The 19,986-nt window shown below is 42.8% G+C and overlaps 1 protein-coding gene across 2 annotated transcripts in view; it reads right to left on the bottom strand.

Annotated features, from left to right (window-relative positions):
* The window catches only part of LOC128344516 (serine/threonine-protein phosphatase 2A catalytic subunit alpha isoform), a 117,492-nt gene that overhangs the window by 31,160 nt on the left and 66,346 nt on the right, over positions 1–19,986 (bottom strand). The window contains exon 14 of one of the 2 annotated variants that reach the window (XM_053294763.1): positions 18,199–18,372. The exons of the other annotated variant lie outside the window; for it this stretch is intronic. The gene's annotated coding sequence lies outside the window, so the exon portion shown is untranslated. Of the gene's footprint in view, positions 1–18,198; positions 18,373–19,986 lie in introns of those variants that run through there. 2 annotated transcript variants of the gene reach the window in all.

The raw sequence follows: 19,986 nt of genomic DNA, 5'->3' as shown, positions 1-19,986 counted from the left end.
CCTCCTGAAAAGTTGTGAGCACATGTTTTTGCCACTGTCTTGACGTTATTGGAGAAAGGGAGGACTGGAGTTCTCCATCACCACAGAAACACTTTGAATGAATTCTCATGTTAATGCTTGACAATATCAATATCAGGTATTGTGATATCTGGGGTAGAAAATCAGAGCATTCATATTGATATTCTAAAGAATCTGCACACGCTTCTGATCTTGTTGTATTATTAGAACACAGTGTTAATATAGTGGACCAACACCACATTGTTTATTAGCACTTATAATTGTAATGCAGAAACTCTTTTCAAAGCCATTGTTGAATCATACTTCAATTTGGATGCACAGAATTTGTTTTCTGCTTCCTTTTGTTCTTTGGACAATGAGATTCCAAACTTCATTGCCGGGTGCCTTTGGTGTTATAAATAGGTGGTGATGGAATTAGATAATTATTGTGGATCTGAATATAGTTTACATCCTTACGTAACAGAATGTTCTAGCTCAGAGCCTCTATTAAAAGGGAGGAGTAGAAGGGTGCGCTGTGGCAACCTGAAATTATTTATATATCACTGTTTGGTTGCCATAGAATGGATTGTAAATGTACTTTCTCCGTTTGGTACAAGCAAGTTGAATGCATGTGAAATTTACAGTCTAGGCTCAGCTCTGGATTAATAGAAATGGAGTATATTCAGGTCTATGACCGAAATAAAGTTTCTGTTCAATTCTAGAAATGGGGTTCTGGAATGACCTGTGACCTCACTCCCTATTCTGCTTGTACTTACACAAGTATAAGAAGGCAGTCATGCAGGCACCCTTTACCTGTACAGCTCATCTACCCCTGAGCATATACAGCCTTAGAGAATTCCATAAATAATATTTTGGTAACCTGTACAACAATCCTACAAAGCAGGCCAGGATTATTACCTCTGCAGATTGGGGGCTAACTTCAGGAGATTGTAGCTTGCTGAAACAACTGAACAACTGAACAACTGAAAAATGTCTAGCCACAATACAGAGAGTTAGTGTAATGTAGCAGCCGAGGGTGCTGTGAAGGAAATCCTTCTTTTTAAAAAATCTATTTGTTTGTTTGAATTATTTTTATACTGACTTTCAGGCAAGGTATCCGAAATACCTTAATCGTGGTGGTGGGCTTCTTTCCATTGGACCACAAATATAAAAGTGGCTCTCATCTGCTGTCTCTTCTCCTCTGCAGCTCCAGGCAGAAGACAGGGCAGGAGGGATGAGATGGTACCAGTTCTTCTATGACTCCTACCCAGGTGTTCTTGTTTTTCTGCTGCTGATGGTGCTTAAAGCTGCACCAAGCACTGCCTTTGGAATAAACAGTTAAGCAGCACCTCCGCTCTGCAGGCTCTATATGTTTTAATTGTCTAAGGGAGAAAATGTAATGCCCCCCCCCTGCAAGGATAGAATTTGTTGACAAAACTCCGTGTAGTAGAATTATGCATCATGATACTTTTTCTTAGCACGTTTTCCTGTTTGGTGTAATTCTTGCAGTCTTATCTTTTGCAGTTGCAAGAAGAGCAAGGCTATTATTTATTTATCTGACATATTTCTATACCACCCAAAACTTGCGTCTCTGGGCAGTTTACGATTAAAATCATTTAAATATTAAAATCATTAACATTAAAATAATTTAAAACCCAACACTAAAAGTATTAAAACCATAAATCTAATCGAAAGCCTGGGTGAACAAATATGACTTCAGTGCCTTTTTAAAAGTTGCCAAAAATGGGGAAGCTCTTATTTCAACAGGGAGTGCATTCCAAAGCCCCAGGGGCATCAGTGGAGAAGGCCTGTCCCTAAGTAGCCACCAGACCAGCCGGTGGCAACTGTAGATTACTGTTTTTCACACGGGGCTTTTAAAGCCCTTTAACTCGCATCTCCTCCAGAATGGAGGGAGTGCTTTCATATATCCGCCAGATTTACCCCAAAATCCCAGCGAGTTATCGGGGAGCAGTTCACACACAATTTGTGCTGTTCACTGCACGTTAGAGGGTAGCCCAATTTATATCTGGGGTAAAAAAAATCCACTAATTATGTTGGGTTTGGGGGACAACTTTGAGTTTACAGTAAAGCCTAATGGTAACTCACGGTAAAGCCTGCTTTCTGTAAAAGTCCCAGATGATCTCAATGGGCGATGGGGCTCATAGCTAAGAAGATGTCTTAAATACCCCGGGCCTAAGCTGTTTAGGGCTTTATCAGTAATAACCAGCACCTTGTATTTTTCCAGGAAACTTTATTATGTTGCACACAGTGTTAAATACAGCGACTGCAATCCAGCAAACTGTGTCTATATTCAATGACAGGACTTTTCTATTGTAGGCTATGCATAGAAAAGAGCCCCACGAGACTGCAGAACTCCACCTACCACAGAGAGCAGTGGAACCCCACCCTCACCTTCATCTTGAGGGAAACCTTTGGATTTCCCTCTGTTAAAGAGTTCTTCATATATCCAGAGAGTCCTTCCAAAGGTGCACCTAGGTAATTCTGGAGCCTGGACCTAAAGCCAGCGTGGTGTAGTGGTTAGAGTGCTGGACTAGGACCGGGGAGACCCGAGTTCAAATCCCCATTCAGCCATGAAACTAGCTGGGTGACTCTGGGCCAGTCACTTCTCTCTCAGCCTGACCTACTTCACAGGGTTGTTGTGAAAGAGAAACTCAAGTATGTAGTACACTGCTCTGGGCTCCTTGGAGGAAGAGCGGGATATAAATGTAAAATAATAAATAAATAAATAAATAAATAATAAAGGCTTTTGGAACCCTGCCCCCCCGCCTGCTGCAAGTTAAGCATCATTTTTGAACACGTAGGTTCTTGAAGGCACAAACCACACCACCCAGAATAGACTAAAGAAGATTTTGAGGCCCCCAGGGAGTGTGGACGCCCTTCAGCCCCGAAGTCCAAGGGTAAGAGCACCTCTGGTCATTAATAAGCATGAAGGGTTTTGCACAAGGACTAAAGAGAAGTTGATCACTGGCCAGGGAAACAAGCTAGTGCTGAAACACACCAGCTTAAAAAGTGGTGCCAGCGCTTGTCCCTTATGGAAAGGGGAAGCAGAATCGCACAATTTCTGAGCCAGTTACCTATCTGGGCGGAGCCAATAAGAGCAAGGGAGCACAGACCAGGAGGGGTTGGGTCAGTATATTTGTTGATGGTGATATTTGCTGTGGGAGATCATTTGACCAAATGGGTAGGAATAACAGAAACTTATGAATGCCTTTTGCCAAGGCTGCTCACTGTGACCCTCTGAGCCGGGGCTGCACAACTTTGGCCCTCCAAATGTTTTTGAACTGCAACTCCCATCATCCCTAGCCATGGTAAAGGATGATGGGAGTTGTAGTCCATCTGCAGAAGGGTCAAAGTTGTGCAGCCGTGCTTCTGAGCCAAATGCAGCCCACCAGCCATGTTTTGTGGCCTGTAATTGCTTGACAGCTGTTTTTGCAGTCTCAGATAGGTAGCAAAAACGGGTGGTTTAAACAGCCCCTTACATTCTGACTTGATGGATCATCACATTGCTCAAGTCTGCCTGTTGTCCTTAGGGGTGTGTGTAGCTGCATAAAGCAAGAAAGCTCCACAGTCCATATAGACAGTGAGGGACTAATATGTACCCGTCATTCTTTTTCTCGAACCAGAGAAATAGCCAAGCTAGCAAAGGATAATGTAAACCTAATCCCCCACCAGTGTATGGTTCTGTTTAGCCACATCTGTCTTCCAGTGTTGAAGGTTCACCAACAAAATACACTGCTGAAAACAGGTAGTATGAGAACCAAAATAGATGCAGTGTGGGAGAACCATGAGTGGCGCTTCCATTTTTATTTTAAAGAAATCAAGAGGGGACCTGCACTGGATCAGGGCAATGGCATTGGAGGAGCAGATGTTTGGAGAGGGGCTATACCTCCAACGTACGGTATATATTTTGGAATGCCCCAGGTTCAACCTCCAGTGTCTTCAAGGAAGGCTGGGAAATAAAAGATCCCAGAGAGCCATTGCCAGGCAGTGAGAACAATACTGGGTTAGATAAGATAATGGTCTACAGGCAGCTTTATAATCCTTTCTGCCCATGTCCTTTTCCATAGTGATATCACTCCCTCAAAGACAGACACAGTATCCACGTCTATCCATTCCTTTCCCCTTACAAGGGCTAACAGCAGTGTAGGGTATCTGATTTTTAGTCAAGAACTGGCACAAGTGAAAGGAGAAAGTATTAAACACTCCTCCCCTTGCATTACTGCCATGGTCCAATTTGGGGGAGAGGCACAGTTGGGTTTAAATTCTAGAAAATAAATCAGGAGAACCTATTACAGAATTCTGGCACATCCGTCGTGGCCCTAAATATTGTACTAGAAGAAGGTTCAATACAGAGGTTAGGGTGCTTCTAAGACTGATTAAAGATTTGTCCTACACAGAGACTATCATTGTGTAGAATAAATTGTATGAAGAATGTCCCTGTGATTACAAAGATCAGGTAAGGCAAAGAGAAGAGCAAATCAGTCCTCAAAATATTGTGCCACTTTTGATGGTAAATAAAGGTTGCAAGGAGGAGATCAGATGGCATCTTTCTTTGAGGAGCTAAAGGTGACAGTAAAACAAAAGAAGAAGATACAAATAGGTTAGGTCAAGAATGCAGAAGTCATACTGAGGAAAGGGAATTGTGAAAACCTTTCTAAATAAAAGGTGGATACGTCACTGTAACCCTGAGGCAGGAATGACATTCTCAAACAGGTTCTGTTTTCTGTGTGGTTTCAAGTTTAATGCGAGGTAGTGTTCACTAACTGAGCACTTCTTGTTCTTTGGGATGTTGCATAATCGGAAACACCATGCCTTGTGGGTGATGTAAAAGGAGAGCTTTGTTTGTATTGTCCAATCCTATTCAGATCTCACAGGAAGAGAGAGAGAGTTTCTGGGAAACTCTCAAAGGAGTTCAGCAATGAACATTTCTCAGCCTAGTGAATGCAGAAAACAAAGTGGGAATGGAAACAGTTTGGACAAAGGGAGAGGTCTCAGCCTGGGTCTACAGGGCTGTTAGATATACAAGTAGAGGCTTATATATATCCAGGGTAAACAAAAAATCCACTTTTTGAATCAGTTTTTGGGGACAGCTTTGAGTTCGCAATGAAGCCTTGCAGAAAATGCACTGTAAAACCTGCTGTGTGAAGAACTCCAGGGATAGGCAAGTATTTTGGCATGAGGCTAGTGGGTTGAAAACATTGTTGCCCCCTTTCTGCCTGACAGAAGTTTTGTATTTTTAACAAAACATGACAGAGCAGAAATTCAACAGATGTCACTTTATTCAGCAGAGAGATTTGGTGATGGTAAAGCTGTAGCTACTGAAGTTCTATTTTGTCATGCAGCTATTAAAGGCCCAGAGCTTCTGTATGCACACACAAAGTGCCAAGCCTATGGGCAGTATCCTTTCAGGCTACACTCATTATTGCTTTCAAACATACCCTGAGTGGGCAAGTTCACACTATTGCCTGTAAGTCCCAAGCTGGACAGTTCTAGCTTGCTGAAGCCGTGTCTAAGTCTGGTCAGTGGCTTAGATCAGACTTCAACTGGTGGCGTGGCAGCCTACCTTGAAGGAGCGGCATGCTCCTAGATTTGGGATCAGAGCAATATCTCTACTTAGGGTAGATCCCAGAAAAGCATAGAGTCACCTCCGTTTCGTCACAATTGGCTGGCAGTGGGTGGGATCGAAATTGAATTGTTTTGCAAGAATTCTGCTAGAAGTTGTCTGAGAGCCAGAACCAGGTTGCACAGGAAAGGAAGAAAGGAGTAAATAAATGCACAGATGAATGTGATTTCTGTTCGGTTTCAGTCAGGGTACTAGGGAGTCAGTTAAAATTCAGTAAGGTGCAGAATCAGATACCTGCAAGATTAGAATCGTTCGGACAATGGTTTTTCCCGTTACATTCTATGGATGCCAAAATTGGACTTTGAAGAAGCAAGATAGAAAAAGTATTGACACTTATGAACTTTGGTGCTGGAGAAGACTTTTGAGGACAGTCCGGAAAACAAACACATGGATCATAGAACAAGTTAATCCAGAATTTTCACTCGAGGTACAAATGACCAGACTCTAATAGGGATGTGCAAACAGGCTCGATGTTGAACTTGTTCGGTTTGACAGTTTGAGGTCAAACTGAACCATCCCCGTTCAGTCCGACCCTGGACCAAACATCCCACGACTGTTCGGGGGTTCACGGACTCTTCCTTCCTTCCTTCCTTCCTTCCTTCCTTCCTTCCTTCCTTTTAATAAATAAATAAATATATACGTATTTACTTACCCCTTTTGGGGTAGTTGTTGGAGGCGGCGGGGGGGTCTGCGAAGGTCCCCCCTCCCCCCACTGGCCACCCTTGCAGCCTAAACTGGCCCATTCAGCTGGCTCTTTGGCCCTTCAGGCCTTCCCCCTCCATTTTGGAGGCCGCCGCGCCTGCGCAATCGGCCTCTGCATGGCCTGGGTCAAGCAGAGGCCAATGGCAGGCGTAGCAGCCTCCAAAATGGCCACTGCGCCAGAGGGGGAAGGCCTGAACGGGCCCAAGTGCCAGACTCAAACCGAGCCAGGCCAGCCAGTTCCATGCACTCCCCTAGGCTCAAACTATCATACTTTGGACACATTATGTGAAGACCCAACTCCCTTAAGAGGTCCATAATGCTGGGGAAAGCGAAGAAGAGGACAACCAGCAGCAAGGTGGGTGCACTCGATTATGACTGAGAGACCTTCAAGGCCAAGTTGAAGACAGATCATCCTGGAGATAATCTATCTATGTGGTCGCTAAGAGTCAACACCGACTTGACAGCACTTAATCAATCAATCAATCAATCAATCAAGGTGCAGATCTCTGCTGGGGCCCATCCTGAGCAAGCCACCCCATTAGCTACCCGGGCCCCAGAAGCTGCCCCAACCTCAAACAATCCCCAACAAGACTTCCTTGTGGGTGTTCACATCACAGATTCAAATGCGATTCCTGCCAAGCATCAGGAAAGCATAATTATAAATGGGAAGATGGAAAGGGGATGGAGAGACTCACTGACATAACCTCTGTGCATGAAAGCCTTGTAAGACCAGAGATTATTGTGCCTGAGCACAAGCAAGCTCTAATGAGATGGCACCTGGGGATCCAGAAGCCCCACTCTCAGACCCACCAAGCCTCATTGAGGACCAGCCACTTGCATCGCTCTCAAGTACCAGTGATACCATGCAAAAGGCACAACTGGTGCCCAGGGTTAACCCAGAGACCAATCCTGTAGGGGAACAAGCGGCTCTTACTGTCCAGATCTGTTGAGATCTTGCCGAATTGGGGAGCAGAGGAACTCCGTGCAGCCAGCCCAGAAAATGCATGTGAGGTCTGCTTGTGGCGAGAGGGGAGAGAGAAAGAGAAGGAAGAATGTATTGGATGAAGCACAGCAGGATCAGTAGCCTAATTGAGGCAGCATAACAAGGAGGTTTGTGAGGGTGAACAGGGACTGGGGTGGCTGCTGCACTATCCCAGCAGCAGCAATGGCAGAGGGTAAATGCCTGGCTTTTCCGGAGCACAGTGCTTGACCAGTGGCTCCCAACCTCCCCCACCCCACCCCACCGCTCTGTACGATGAATATTTATATACCTCTTTTCAACAAAAGTTCCCAAAGAGAAAACGCTTTGGGAACTTTTGTTGAAAAGCGGTATATGGTATATAAATATTCATCATATTTCTATATAGTGCACAGACAGCTCTGCTGCAGGAGTGGCAGCGGCATCACCAGGGGGCAGGGCTTGGTGACATCAGTTACAGGGGCGGGGCTTGGGGGCACCGGGGACTATTTTGGCCAAAACCCCTTGAGCTGGCTCTGAAGCCAGGAAGTTCTGGTTCCCAGTGAGCAGACAGTCCCAGAGAGCAAGTCGTGTGAAGCTGCCAGCTGCAGTTCCCACACCAGGTTATTGAGATTCTACTAAGATTCTTCACCCAACTTCCAGGCTTGATTATGGAAGTCAGGCAAATCTCATAGAATTTTGAGATGTCTAGCACAGAAACTGGTGGTTAGCAGCTTCACATGCCATGCCCACAGGAACACACTCTTCAGGAGGAACCAGAGAGCCTCTTTTCATGATTAGTGAGAGGGGCTCCAGAGCAGGCTGTGGGGCAGGAGGGTGAGACCTACCTTCCCCACAAACAATCCATGCAGTGTTGCTGGCCGCGCTCCCCATGCACCCAGACGATTCCCCACACACCCAGGCAGCAGGGCTGGGGGCTGGGATGTGTCATCCCGACCCCCAGAAAGATCATGGGGATCCCTCTCCCCACCTTGGGCTTCCCACAGTTTGGCCGCTGCAGCTGCTGCCAGATGATTAAAAAAAACCAAGGAGAAGGGAATGCTTGCTCCCTTCTTCTCATTGTAATGGGTGGCTATTTAGGTGGATTTGCTGCTGTGGCCGATCCCAGCAGTTCATTCATACGCGCTGGGCTCCTTTAGCCTGGTTTTGCACGCACGTGTGAAGAGCCTCAGAGTTTCCTGGCTTACTGGTTTGGTGGTGATTGTGTGAACATTGTATCTTAAAACTCCTCTTCTTGCCTCTTACCCTATCACAGCAGGAAGTGGTTGCAACCTATCATGAAAATGAGACGTGAGTTCTCTCAAGAACAAGTGACTGAACAAATTGAACCACATAAGAAAAGTAGGGCTGATACTACTAGCTTGGGTGGAATAACATCTTTCATATGTTTGGAATGCAAGAGTTACTTGTGCAGTTACATCATTCTTAATGTATATATTTGCAATTGCAAAGGAAAAGTGTTTTATTTCTGTAATCAAAGACTGGAACAGATGATGAAGGCTTCTCTGAAGAGTTGAATTTATTATATCATGTTGTCACATGAGAAATGTATTAAATCAGAGCTTTAACTTAACTCAAATTGAGCTGAAAGGAATATAGGCTTTGTGAAACAGAAAAATCACTGTTGATCAGAATCTGCTACATTTTACTGAGTCAGGCTTTGAATCAAAGCCAAATTCCAATCCTATGACCTGTTTGGAAGGAAAAAACCTAAGGCGTTTCCTTGTGCTATCATAATTCACGTGTACACCCATGCCATCCTCAATCCCTCCCAAATTCCAATCTATACATTTTCTCCAGGTTAAAAAACAAATGGAGAAACAATGCATCCTAACCGTATCGCTTTAAAAGGGAAGGGGAGGATATTCAATTACTATCTGCTAATTACATCAAGTAGGTGGTGTTGTTTTTTAACAATCAGCAAAACAGAAGAAATACTTCCATCTAGAGCCAATACAACTTGACTTCAAAAGGCTGAGTTGGTGTTCAGTTGGGAAAGAAGCCAGTCCTACTACATCGAACCAAATCCCATTGAGATCAATTGAAGTTTAGTCAGTAAAAGGAATTAAGAGGACTGAATGTATTGGAGATTCTATATATAGCATCCCAATAAGAGGTTCTTTCCTTTATCTGAGAACTCTGATAAATCTGATAAAGATCTGAGCTTTATCTGAGTATGCTTATCCTACTCTGTGCATTTGGCTCATTTAAAAGTCCCTCTAACCATAGTGGCTATTCATTCATTCACATTCCTAACGGGTGGGATTTTTTAATATCCCTATATTGGAAAGCAAAATAGATATGCCAAAGAGTTATATGTTTAGAGAGTCATGAATTCTGGACAAACATACAGTTGCAGTGATCTTTAATTTAATCTGTATAATCACTGCTATGCTGTATAGAAACAAGAATGGGGTAATACATTGTTATGAGTCATCCTGGCCTCTGGCAGAAACGGGTGCAGTTTGTTTGACTTCACAAACATTCTTCCAAGGTTTAACAGTATCAGGCTCTGTCCTATGACTTAATGTGGGGAAAGCAAGCAATAACTTGTTTCAAGTAACTCATTATATAATCTGGATCACAAACGAAGTTCTATTACTTGCCAGTCAAGTCAGGAAGGTTAAGAAATGCTAAAATGATACCAACCTGTATTTCAATATGTGGCACAGAAGGAAACAGAGAGGTTTCAGAGAGATGTATTATTATGCACCTGTGTTGTCTACAAGCAGTCTGATTCGATGCATATTTACTCAAAACTATGCCCCACTGAGTTCAATGGAGCTTTTTTCCAAGTAAGCACATATAGGATTGCAGGCTTCATATGGTATCTCAGTCTTACTGTTTGCATCAGTGTGTCTGCCTGTGGTGACGGTGCAGTATTCCTCCATCCAACATGTATTAAGGCCTTTAGGCTGACCTACCTAACTGTAGTTACTAAACACGGTTCCTTTTGTTTTAAAATATAGAAGTTAAAGACAAGCCTGGCAGGCTCAGATACACCTTACACATATACTTCCCTTCCAGCTGGTTTTTTTTAATTAACAAACTGCCTGCTCACTTGACACAGTGGACCTTGCACTGGACAGCGGTTAAAAGAATATGTCAGCTGGAATTACTGAGACAGGAGAAACCCACCCAGCTTTGCTTTTTAAAGTGACTACAAACAGATCACACAGTGAAACTGGTGAGAATCATTTCAGTGAGTTAATCCTATGACTCTCTGTGTTTAAATCCCCTCAGCAGAAAACTAAATGTTAGGGAGGTGGTTTCTAGCCATGCCACATCCATACTAGCCACTTAGGTTGTAGCCTTAGCCTTAGTTCACTCACTCTTTATGGAGAATCCAGACAACATCCTTGACATTTCAGTATTGCATTTTGCTTTTTATGTGTGTTGTCTTCCTGTCTGTCTTCAGACCTGATTTGTGGCTTTTCTAAATACTAAAAATTAAGTTCAAAAACTAGACTGTCCACTATAAATGGACAAATAACTCTTCAGGCATTTCAAGGTTATCAGAAGCATCCTCCTTGGAGTTTCTGCCTCTGGTCTGGAATTCTGACATCATATTGCTTCCTATTCAGCATAGCGGTGACATTAGTAATGAACTGCCTCTGAATTAGTACCTGCTCCTTGTGGAGAGGGGCTTTAATTATTGGTTGCTTATCTTTTAAAAATATATTTTTAAAATTCATTCGATTTTTATACCGCCCTTCCGAGCTGGCTCAGGGAGGTTTACAATTAAAAAACAGAAATCATTAAAAACAATTAAAACAGAAATACAAATATAAACACCAATTTAAAAACATCTTAAAAAACAATTAAACTATCAAAACAATTAAAACCCTGAAAACCAGGTTAACATTAAAACAATTAAAACTTATTAAAAACCCTGAAAGGACAGGCCAAACAAATGGGTTTTAAGGGCTCTCTTGAAGGTCAGTAAAGAATTAAGATTACAAATTTCTGCTGGGAGTGCATTCCACAGCCCAGGAGCAGCTACAGAGAAGGCCCGACTCTGAGTTGCCACCAAACGAACCGGTGCTAACTGGAGACGGACCTCCCGAGATGACCTTAACGTGCGGTGGGGATCATGTAAAAGAAGGCGCTCTCTAAGATATCTCGGACCCAAGCCATTCAGGGCTTTAAAGGTAATAACCAGCACTTTGTATTTTGCCCGGAAACATATCGGCAGCCAGTGTAACTGTTTCAAAACAGGCATCATATGGTCTCTCTGGCAGCTGTCGAATCAGCCGAAGTTAATAGAAATCACTCCTGGCCATGGCCTCCACCTGAGATACCAGGGTGAGGCCTGGGTCCAGGAGTACTCCTAAGCTGCGCACCTGCTCCTTCTGGTAGAGTGTAACCCCATCCAGCACAGGAAGATCTAACTCACCCCTCAGATTCTGAGCCCCTACAATGAGCACCTTCGTCTTGCTTGGATTCAGCTTCAATTTGTTATCCCTCATCCAGCCCATTACTGCCTGTAGGCAGGCATTTAGAGAATGAGTGCCATTTCCTGAAGATGAAAAGGAGAAGTAGATTTGGGTGTCATCAGCATACTGATAACACCCAGCACCAAACCTCCTGATGACCTATTCATGTTTCATGTAGATATTAAAAAGCATTGGTGACAGAATGGAGCCCTGAGGGACTCCATATAACAGCTCCTGTTTATTGCAATAACTATTGCAAACAACAATAGTTCAGTTTTGCAACACATACAGAAAATAAACAATGAGTGAAAATCAATAGTTACTCACTCCCAGTGAGGAATAGGATCTACCTAAGAGATAATTCATCACTAGTATTGTGCCACCTAAACAGTAAGCAATACGATACAGATACCATAAGGAGCAAATCCATAATAGTAGGGGACCTTTTCTGAATGAACTTACTTCTGTGTTACATTATAGAAAGATCTTGGCCATAGGGAATTGCTGGATAATTAGCACTATATTTAATTCCATTTGGAACCAAGGTTTTCGTTCCACTTCGAGCTGACTACAGAAAAGCAATGTCTCAGTAGCGCTAGAGGGCCCCTACCATGGAAACAACCCTAGTCTTCTCTTTGTAATATTGTTCCTGTGCACAGAAATTATTTTTTCATGGGGGAGCATTCAAACAATTGATTGCTCCCCCAATTGTTGCAGTGTGAAGTGCTATATCAAAATACAGTTTTATCACATCATCTGCTGTTTATGCAGATTAACGCCCCCCCCCACACACACACACCCTGCTGAGCAAAGAGGCATGTTTTAAAGTGGCGATTCTCTTCTATTTAGCGGGGTGGTGGGGTGCAACTGTCCCAATAGAATCCCAGCACAGCATCCTTCCAGTGGTTGTTGCTGATGTCTACTTCATGTTTATTTTCCATCTTATTTGTTTGTTTGTTTTTCTAAGAAAACTGCTTTGAGGACCTTTGTTGAAAAGTGGTATATAAATATTCATACTAGTAGTAGTAGTAGATAGGAACATAGGAAACTGCCATATACTGAGTCAGACCATTGGTCTATCTAGCTCAGTATTGTCTTCACAGACTGGCAGCGGCTTCTCCAAGGTTGCAGGTAGGAACCTCTCTCAGCCCTATCTTGGAGAAGCCAGGGAGGGAACTTGAAACCTTCTGCTCTTCCCAGAGCGGCTCCATCCCCTGAGGGGAATATCTTGCAGTGCTCACACTTCTAGTCTCCCATTCAGATGCAACCAGGGCAGACCCTACTTAGCTATGGGGACAAGTCATGCTTGCTACCACAAGACCAGCTCTCCTCTCAATTGTTCACCGTGCTCATAACCAAAATGGCACAACCATTTTACATTCATAGTAACTAAAGAATTACTCAAGCTGCTGTAAGTGGATCACTTTAAGAATAAAGGCCCACACCATGCACAAGACAATACTGATGTTCCTGATTGGCCATTGCTGCTGTGCATGTGGAAGTCAGTCCCAGTGTTGTGCAAGAGTGCAGTTGTGCAACTACTTAAAACAGTGCCCCTGCACTTGTGCAGCTCTGCTTACGTAAGTAGCACTGCGCTAAGTAGCTCTTGGGCAATAGCACTGGGGCTGGCTTGCTTTCATGTGTGCAGCAGTGCTGACCAATCAGGAATGCCAGCATTGCCTTGTGTATCACGTGGGCCAATGACATTTTCAGCATTAATAATATTTGTTGATACTCCTTTTTCATGAGGCATGAAGCTAAAATTATTAGTCTTGGGATTTTATTTTAAAGCAAAAATTCTTTGAGGGAACATGTTTCCAAGTTTAAAAGTTAATGTCACTATATCATCATACCTTTGATTATATACCAACATATGATTTCCAGCTTTGTTGAACAGTACTGTATTTGGGTGTATGATCAGGGGCGTAGCAAGGTTGGAGTGGGCCCAGAGACAAGATTTAAAATGGGTATCCCCTCACAGAATGGGTATCCCCTCACTTTACTTCCTCAGCTCAGGAAGTAAAGATATCTTAAAGGAGGCTGAATAGTGGTAATAAAAAGCATAGTAAACACACACACACACACACACACACACACACACACAACATATGTGCCACAACAGAACATCATCCTAAATTATTTTTTTAAAGGTTTTGTAAATTGTGGATGATGCAAGTCATTTAATGGTTCTAGAGAAAGACATGCTGTTCTGGTAGCTCCAGGTCTTAACACTCACATCAATTTCAGAGGATTAATACAACTGAAGGGAGCCGCACGGCTGGGGGAGTCAGTCATGTGACTTGCCTCTGGGGGGGAGGGCCCAAGGAAATTGAAGGAAGACCGGGCAGGTGCACAGTTGGGGGAGTCAGTCATGTGACTTGCCTCTGGGGGCCCCCCCCCAAGGCAGTGGGCCCCCAGACAACTGTCTCCCCTTGCCCTATTATAGTTACTCCCCTGTGTATGATGCCTTGATTGATAAAGGCTTATTATTAAATTAAGCACTTTTAATAATAATTGCTTGTATTATTCTAACAGACTCCCAGGCTCCAAATTCTATGCTTTAACCTCTGGCAAAAGGATTCTTCTGATTTGGTTTTCAGATAAATGCCCATGGGAATTCATGTAAAGAATTATCACATTGTTCTGAACTGTAGTTTCTCATATGATATCAGAAACTTTTACAATTGAACAAAATACAATTCTTAGTGTTAATTAGCAGCTGGACACTGGTAACTCAAGTCTTGCCCATTTTCTTTTAATTGTAACTGGATAGTTGTATGTCTGTTGTAATTTTGCCTCATCCACATTTGTATGGTTTCTATAAATAAGAAACAAAGAATGGAGGGAAACCTCTAATTATCTTTAAGCTAAAAACAGTCTTCTTTTTCCTACACTTTTCCTTTTTAAAAAGGTTAAACACCATATAGATTCATCTCAATTTGAAAAACAATGTTTGCAATAAGAACGAGTCTTGCAACTATGTCTTTATGGGCATCTGGATTGCTGCGTATTGGTTTATAACAATTAGGCGTTTCCAGTGACTCCATGGCTACTGCCAAATAGCTGGCAAAAGATCCATGCCATCTATAGATGGGAAGAGAGACAACAGCCTGTTTTCAGACTGACGTTCCTGATTACCACTGCAAATCTTTTCTCCTCCAATCTAAAGCTGGCTCAAATCTGGGAAGGTAGAACTTTCTGTCCCTGTGTTCTATAGTATACAGTATATGTTGCATGTTTGTGTTAGGTTTTCTACAGTAAACATTGCAAAATGATGCATTCTGTATATTCCACATTCTATATATTGCATATTATATAATGTATTCACATGCAGAGCTACTCATTACAATTGAAGCCCACCAAGCTAGTACTTGCCAGTGTAGTGGTTAGAGTGTTGGACTAGGACCAGGGGAGACCCGAGTTCAAATCCCCATTCAGCCATGATACTTGCTGGGTGACTCTGGGCCAGTCACTTCTCTCTCAGCCTAACCTAATTCACAGGGTTGTTGTGAGGAGAAACTTAAGTATGTAGTACACCACTCTGGGCTCCTTGGAGGAAGTGTGGGATATAAATGTAATAATAATAATAATAATAATAATAATAATAATAATAATAATACTTCTCACTGAAACCAGCTGCAACTTTAAAATAAAATATTTGCCTACAGCTAAATTGCAAGGTATGCCAATAAACAGAGGCGGGTTTAGGGAAAATAGCGCCTAGGGCAAACGCTGAAATTACGCCCCCCTGTCCAAGCATCTGACACCCATCTTTCAGATAACTTTACCATAATATCAGCTGAAAAATACAAGTCAGGCTCATTAATCTTTTAATATTTCAAAAACTATTTAGCAGTGGATGTAGCCAGACCAAAAAAATGCTGGAAAACTACAAATTTCAGTATGCTGGGGCTCATGAAATACCCAAATACTATGTGGAGGTGTACGTGGAAAACTAAACAGAAGTGTCTGTCTAATTCTCTGCTATGCATTGTAGCATCACCATTACATAAGTTTTAAAAATCAATGGAGAATTTGACTTTTCCCAGATACTCTGTAAATAATTAAAGGATATGCAGAGTAAACTGTGTCACTGCTTGGGATATATTCTAGTATTTCAGAAAGACAGTTAAAATGAGAGAAAGAGAGCAAGAAACTCCCTGTGGGTCTTAATATTAAGGATTTCACACTGAGTCAAAGACAAACTCACCATTAATAGCCATATTAGCAAGACATCAAATTTAACTCACTTATCACAAGAAGCAAAGTAAGAGCAAATGAATACAATCCTAGGTCATAAGCGTCAGATCAGTATTCACAAGCCCTGATTCTCTGTACATAGTGCCAATGTGAATATGTGTACAGTGTCTTTATATATATATATATATATATATATATATATATATATATATATATATATATATTTATATTTATATTTATATTTATATTTATATTTATATTTATATTTACCTGTAGCCCCTTTGGGGGGCTTCCTAAAGGCTGTGGGGGGATTTGCAAAGGTTCCCCCTCACCCTGCTGGCCTCTAGGGCCTTGCAGGTTCCATTTGAGCATGTGCGGTGGCCATTTTTAAAAATAATCTTTTTTTAAAAATGGCCATTGAAAACAAAATGGCCACCGCGCATGCCCAAATGGCCTCTGCAAGGCCTGGCATGACCTAGGGCCTCACAGAGGCCATTTGAGCATGCACGGTGGCCATTTTGTTTTTGGCAGCCATTTTTTTTAATTTTACAAAACGGCGCCCCCCCTTCAAGTGGCGCCCGGGGCACGTGCCCTGCCTGCCCTACCCTAGATACGTCCCTGCCAATAAAACAAAATTTCTGCATCACTTCTAATCATCGTGTCTCAGTAAAAAGATGGCAAATAATACTTTGGCATGCATCATTTTTATTTTGTTGACTAGCTGATACATATAGTTTGCTGTCATTGCCCGGACCTAGGACAGCAACTCTGTTAAGTCTTTCTCAACCATGAGAAAGACTCAACCATGAGGTACTTAACACATGGTTGTTAACACATTAGATCTCTTGTATCTCCTGATCCTCTGGAAGATTCCACAGGGAGGTGAAACCCAAGGGCTCCACCAAAGAACAAGAATAAGCCCCTATTTCCGTACCTGAGGGCAGTAACTCTGATGATGCAAGTAAGGAGCCCAAACCGTCTCCCTATTAGCTTGCTGACAATTTAAGAAGGATCATTCTCCAATAAACATGGAGGTGGCAGAAGAGACATTGGGAGATATCCCAAGGCCACTGGATGGGCCTTCAAAGAAAGTTTAAGCTCCATAAACTTCTCTATAGCTGGCAGCAGGGAGCCTGGCTAGACCTGATACCAAAAACCACAGCAGCACTACTGATGGAACTTAATCAGAAGGGGAAACAACATGCCCACCAACCACTAATACTTCCCAACTGGCTTCTATTGACTCTATCTATGCCTGGTGCGTCATCTAAAACTAATCTTCAGTTTTGTGACTACAGGAACTGTGATGTTTCTCTTTACTTCTGCTTTTGGCTTTACAAGGGACCTGTGTGTTTCAATATAGATTATTTCCCCTGCCAACTGGGCAAAGATGTATCTTTGAAATTTGTGGGTCTTTGATATTTAGCAGAAGCATAGCATCGCAGTCTGCTATGCTATGCTCTTGCTAAATATCAAAGTTTCTCAGTCCTAGTTCAGTCCAGCATAGCATCCCTCCCAATGGCTGTCACTTGTGTTTCCCTTGTGTTGCTTTTTAGAATGCGAGCCCCTTTAAGACAAGGAACCATCTTCTCATTCCTTTTGCTGTGTAAACTGCTTTGAGAATGTTTTTTTGCTGAAAAGTAGTATAAACGGAGGATGAAAATACAGCCCTTTCCCACTCCCGTATCATACAGCCTGCCAAAAAAGTCAAGGTTGAGGAAGTAGAAGATCTGAGATTGGTTCTCCTAGCTCTCCATTGCCCCTTGCTTCTTGTAACCCCACAGGCTCCTGCATCATGTACTCAAATATCCATAGAGGAGTTGGGGACATATTCCAGGGGGCACTAGATGCTAGGTGCCAATAAATCCTGCTGGCCAACCAGTTGCAAAGAAACAGACCAGAAAGTAAGCATTTATAGATCTCCAGGAAATCGAACCACAACGGGACTGGTGTCAGGGCCCTTGGGCTTTGCAGACCAGAACTGAGACTCTTGACTACCATTCAGGGGGGGCATTAGAGGAAGGAGTGGCTCATTAACATTGTCTCCCCTGCCTTCATAGATGAGCAAGGTATCTCGCACTCCTAGAAAAGCTTCCTGATTCCTGTTCAACCCTTTGTGTCCAAAACCCCAGAGTACTCCAACTTACTGTCCATTAAATGTGCAGGATGGGCTTAAAAGCACAGATTTTAATTAGCTAAGCTAAATATACATTTGGACTTTGAAGAGACTGTACCATATATCTATATTGACAGTATGAGGAAACACTGCCTCCTGTTTATTGTTCTCTATCAAGAGTTTAGAGATAGATAGAGAGAGAAAATGCAAAACATAACCAGCAGAAAATCATAACGAAAAGCCTGTATTCATTCACTCTGTGTTGGATTAACACGTTTCAGTAAGCTTCTCTGGCCTCCTGAAAAATAAAATAAAAGCAGTTTAGCAGAGTATTTCAAATATGTACCAAGCAATATATAAAAAAACTAGGGCAATTTGAGATGGAATGTGCTTCAAAATTCCTGGTGTGCCAGCTGGTCTTTAATAACCAGGCTGTTCAAAAAACTAATCCAGCTCACACTATTCCTCCCACTTGATTTAGCACAATGGTTCACAGACATCTAGGAATATAACAAGCATGTACTCCCCCAAATAACAGGGTAGTTAAAATCAGTGGAAATCCCACTGACACATTGAATGGAGTTCCAAAGTCCTCCTGATGATGTCATCTAAGTGGAGATAAAACGGCCACCAACTTCAAATAAAGTGTGTGGGGATGGCAGCTTCCCAGCCTTCTGTTAATCCCTGCTAACTTGGCAAAGAGTCACCTTTTTAACCGGGTGATTCTCTTTTATTTATCAGGGGAAGAGTGACTGGCCCAATCCACCCCCTGCATAGTACCTCCAGTGAATGTTGCTGGTGTCTTTTTAGATTGTGAGCCCTTTGGGGACAGGGATCCATCTTATTTATTTATTATTTCTCTGTGTAAATCGCCTAAGCCATTTTTGGAAGGGCGGTATAGAAACTGAAATGAATGAATGAATGAATAACTTTTCCTGTTCCCCTTTCCTTCCACATATACGAATATGACGAATATTTATATAGCACATAATTTCTATTTGCTTCCCACCATTGCTGCCTGCATCATCCTCACTCCCTCACCTCTTGACACCCCTCTGGGGTCTACAAATGTAGCCAAGACCAGCCCTCTCAGAAGACATGATGAGAAATCACACACACACTTGCCGTCACCACCATGGGCACCATCGCACCAGCCTGAGTGCACTCCATGTGGTAATTGCCCACTAACCACCACAACAGCAGCTCCACCATCTCCACTCTTTACTTTCGCTACCTCCTCTTTCTAGGAGGAGGAGGAGAGTGGAGCTGATCACTAAAGAAGCAGGAGTGAGAGGGAGGCTGTTACCCCTTCTTCTTGTCCCATATCCTTTTCAATGCTCAGGGGATATTTCCAACTCTTTTAGGCTCTGAAAGGGTGGGGTAAGAAAGGTCTGCCAACAGCCTTCCTCACCCCATGCAGGGGGGCAGGGGATGCCTTTGTTGGGCAAGAGCATTTGGTGCCTTGCCTAAGGTGCACAAAATGCTTGGGCTGCTCTGCATGCAGCAGTATAAAGTGACAGAACGACCCCTATATCACTTGTTGCCAAGGTCTGCCATTTCTGAATGCTCCCCCATGTTAAAAAGTTTCTACAAGTAAAAAACAAAACAAAATCCCTTCATTAAGAGAAAGTTCTAGCCTAACCTGCTTCTTACTCTGCTTGTTTTGTATTTGCAGTGAGCCTGATCACCAATCCCCAGTCGGAGGTTCTGCAATTTCAGAATTGTGCTACCTTATTAATGAAACATTATCAAAGGCCAGCCTTTTCAGAAGACATGATGAAAGCCTATTTCTTTCATTTTCTAAGTGCGGGTTAACATGACCCACTGCAAGTCTGGCAGATGGGAACCTCTGGCTCCCACAAGTGCATGCTCTTGGCACGAGCCACAAGTTCTGGCCATTTTGTGTCATCTG

This window comes from Hemicordylus capensis, chromosome 2, assembly GCF_027244095.1.
Source record: "Hemicordylus capensis ecotype Gifberg chromosome 2, rHemCap1.1.pri, whole genome shotgun sequence".
NCBI lineage: Eukaryota > Metazoa > Chordata > Lepidosauria > Squamata > Cordylidae > Hemicordylus > Hemicordylus capensis.
This window is presented reverse-complemented; position numbering and strand designations above follow the sequence as displayed.